Source organism: Bubalus kerabau, chromosome 4, assembly GCF_029407905.1.
Source record: "Bubalus kerabau isolate K-KA32 ecotype Philippines breed swamp buffalo chromosome 4, PCC_UOA_SB_1v2, whole genome shotgun sequence".
In the NCBI taxonomy this organism is placed as follows: domain Eukaryota; kingdom Metazoa; phylum Chordata; class Mammalia; order Artiodactyla; family Bovidae; genus Bubalus; species Bubalus kerabau.
This window is the reverse complement of record NC_073627.1, coordinates 52,088,704-52,092,677: the sequence shown is the minus strand read 5'-3', so window position 1 is coordinate 52,092,677 and position 3,974 is coordinate 52,088,704.

Here is a 3,974-nt window from a genome sequence, read left to right as displayed (position 1 = left end):
CACTGTGTCTCTTGGCCCACAAAGCCTAAAATGTTTATCCATCTGGCCCTATAAGAAAAATTTTGCCAATCTCTGATTTAGAAAGATTTGATAATTGACTATAAATATTCTGCATTTTCCTTGGGTCTCTCACTATTTACCTGGCTGCTCTTGGAGTCCTTCATTATGTGGGTTTAAAATATTAAGTTTGGAATGTCAGTTTCCTGCACAGAATTGAGAGGAAGTTCGAGTCATGGGTTGACTTTTATCTGTTGTTCAAATTTCTGTTCCAGGTAATTGTTTTTGGTATCTATTCTCTCGTTTGGTTCTGCTTCTGCTTCAGGTTCATGTTTATGGCTTCCTTCCTGGCTGTTTTGTAAGTTGAATTTCCTCATGGGGTCAGTTGCCCCTAAATATAAGGGAACTTCTCTCAGCCCTGAGATGAGCTTCTTGCTTTAATGGGATGTACAGTCAGGGAAACACCTCTCCACAGGTTTTTCTGTTTTCATGGCCTCCTTTTCGTTCCTCAGCTATACACAGGTGCTATTAATCTATAGCATTAAAAGAAATTCCAAGTAGGAAATGGCCCCATCTCTCAAAAACATGCACACACACAAAAACTGCTTTTTCTAGGAGACTATATTTCTCTGTTTAGTGGGTATTAGTGAGGATTTGCTAGGATTTCCTCTATTCAATTTTCATGACACAACACTAATCTCTTGGAAATGAAAGGTGTAGGTTTTAGTCTTAAATTGAGTCCCAGGTGACAATCATCCAGCAGAAATGATTGTGGTATATATCCATGTCTCCCTTCCCTTCTTCCATCAATGACGTGTATTTTCATTATTGATGTTAATATTCCTTTATTTAAATCAATTACATGGAGATAGAGGAGTTGGTGTATATTTCTTTCACTCACACTCAATCATTGGAGGTTAACAAAAACTCACTAATGACAAAAAACTTTTGTCAGATTATCAACTGGGATCCCAAAAAGGCACAGTTCATGTCCCAGTAGTAAAGTCATGAATGGCATGGAAACAATCTGAACTGATTCTTAGGGGAAGGACTGAGACATCTGGAGATAAGATATTATTGATTGGCTCCACTAATGCCAGGCAAAAAGTCCAGAGCTAAGTAGGAGAGATTAGCGCCTCCTCCCAAATAGCCCACCATGCATTTCCTTCCCCATAGTTAGCAATTGTGGATCAAGAACATACCCTGGATGACAAGCCGGGTAAAAACGAGAACAGGAAGAAGCTACTGGAATTTGTTCCAGCCAGGGCACTTGTACCGGGAACTTAACAGTTCTCAAGTTATCACCTTCTGCCCAGGGTGCTGTTTCAGTAAGCATTCTTCTGCTGCGCAGCAGGCTAGTGGGATGGTTTATTTTATTGTGGGGGCAGGGGGGTGGCGTGCTTCACTGCCTCTCTGTTGCTGCACGTGGGCTTTCTCTAGTGGCAGGGGCTACTCTTTGTTGAGGCACACAGGCTTCTCATTCTGCTAGCTTCTCTCTTGCTGAGTGCGGGCTCTAGGGCACTTGGGCCTCAGTAGTTGGAGCACACCGGCCTCGTTGCTTCTCGCATGTGGGATCTTCCAGATCCCAGACCAGGGATCAAACTTGCGTCTCCTGCATTGGCAAGGCAGATTCTTTTTTTCTTTTTGGACAGCTAGATTCTTAACCACTGGATCGCCAGGGAAGTGGGATGATCTGATGAATACGTTCCAATTGTTACAGGAAGCGGACCCCTTCCAGGGCCCGAAACCGGGCTCTTCTCTAACACTCAGAAATGAACTGTCTGAGGAGACGCATGTGCTGACAAAGCAAGAGATTTTATAGGGAAAGAGCACCCAGGTGGACAGCAGCAGGGTAAGGGAACCCAGGAGAACAGCTCTGCTACATGGCTTGGAGTCTCAGATTTTATGTTGATGGGATTAGTTTCCGGGTTGTCTTGAGCCAATCATTCTGACTCAGAGTCCTTCCTGGTGGTGCACGCCTTGTTCAGCCAAGATGGATGCCAGAGAGAAGGATTCCGGGAGGTGGTCGGACATGTGGTGTCTCCTTTTGACCTTTCCTGAACTCTTCTGGTTGGCGGTGGCTTATTAGTTCCGTGTTCCCTACCAGGATCTCCTGTCCTAAAACAACTCATGCAAATGGTTACTGTGATGCCTGGCCAGGGTGGGCAGGCTTCAATCAGTGTGCTTCCCCTAACACAATGACTTCTGGAAGTTCCATTTAAGAGAACTGTACACCTGAAGGATAACTGGAACAGTCCACACCAGAATAAGTTTAAATCACAACTGACTCTGAGTTTGATGGAAGCAGGACAAACTCGAAGTAAAGACTCTGCTGAGAGGTGGAGGATACGTGAGAACGAACCATGTTTAGGAATGAGCTTGCCTGGAGATCAGCTTCCAGAATGACAGAGTGAGGACCTCAGGGAACAAACTCTCCCACAAAAAAAAACAGTGAAAATACCAGCAAAACAACTAACATCAACCTTTTTAGAAATTGGGAAACTAACCGAAGCCACAGAACAAACTGAAAATCATCTATCCGAGAGAAACAACAGGACTGTGCTTAGAAAATGGGATCAGTGGTGTTTTAATTTGTGAATGGGCTACTCTTTCCATCCCCTCCCTCCGCAGCTCAGGTGGGTGGTAGCCACAAAAAGCCAGCAGTCTCACAGCCGATGGAGAGGACTGACCTCTTGTGGAGCTCATTGAAAAGCAACACCCCCAGAGCACAGTCAGTATTTTGTCTGAACTTGGAGCTCCCTGGAAAATCTCTATTCTTAGGTAGTTGTGGCTGTTTGATTTGACTCAGAGTTCAGCGCAACAGAACAAAATAACCCTGCTCCCAGGGCATTATCAAAACAATAGCCATCCACTGGCAACATAGCAGCTCCCTGAGGCTCTGCTTTCAGGGGAGGTTAGCGAGAGGCAGGCTGGGAATCTGAGTATACCTTGGAGAACTGGATAATCATGGGGCACTCTGGAAACCTCTAACATATTCCAGGGATTCTGAAAGGCTGTGTGAATGCACAAGGTTTGCACAGGAGAGACGTGGAAATGGAGAAGGTCTTAGTCACTGATTTCTGACTTTCAGGCTCTTTGCAAAACAAAAGTGAAAGCTAAGGATATCCGGTAAACTGCCTATAGTTTGAAGGCATGCCTTCTCACAAGATTCCTTTGGTAAAGGGTGAAAGCCACACGGATATCCACGGTAAAGGGTACCTCCTGTTCCTAAGTAATTTAAAAAATTTTATTGGATTGCACCAGGTCTTAGTTGTGGCAAACAGGATCTTTTTTTTTCCAGCATGCAAACTCTTAGTTGCAGCAAGCAGGATCTAGTTCCCTGACCAGGGATCGAACCTGGCCCCTGCATTGGGAGCTTGGAGGCTTAATCCCTGGACTGCAAGGAAAGTTCACCTAATGAACTTTAACTTTTCTTCATAAGCTTAGGGCATGAATAACAAGATCTAGAACCTCATTCTCAAGGAGTGTGAGAAGAGGGGAATTATTCCTCTGGAGAAATTAGAGGATGAAAGTGAGGCTCAGTCCTGTCTAACTCTTTGCAATCCCATGGACAGTAGCCCTTCGGGCTCCTCTGTCCTCGGGATTTTCCTGGTAAGAATACTGGAGTGGGTAGCCATTCCCTTCTCCAGAGGATCTTCTGCATTGCAGGTGGATTCTTTACCGTCTGAGTCACCAGGGAAGTCCAGAGGGTGAAAAGGGAAAGTGACACAATAGTGTGATCCTGCGAAGATTCAAAAGTGACCCTGGCACTGAGACTGGGCCCCCACTCCCAAACCTGAGACCCAAATCCACAGGGGGAAAATGAAGAGGTGCAGCGGCCTTTGCCTTCCTCTAATTTACCATGAAAATCTACCCTATGGCCAGCTGGTGCTCAGTCTCTTCAGTCATGTCTGACTCTTGGCGACCCCATGGACTGTAGCCCACCAGGCTCCTCTGTCTGTGGGATTCTCCAGGCA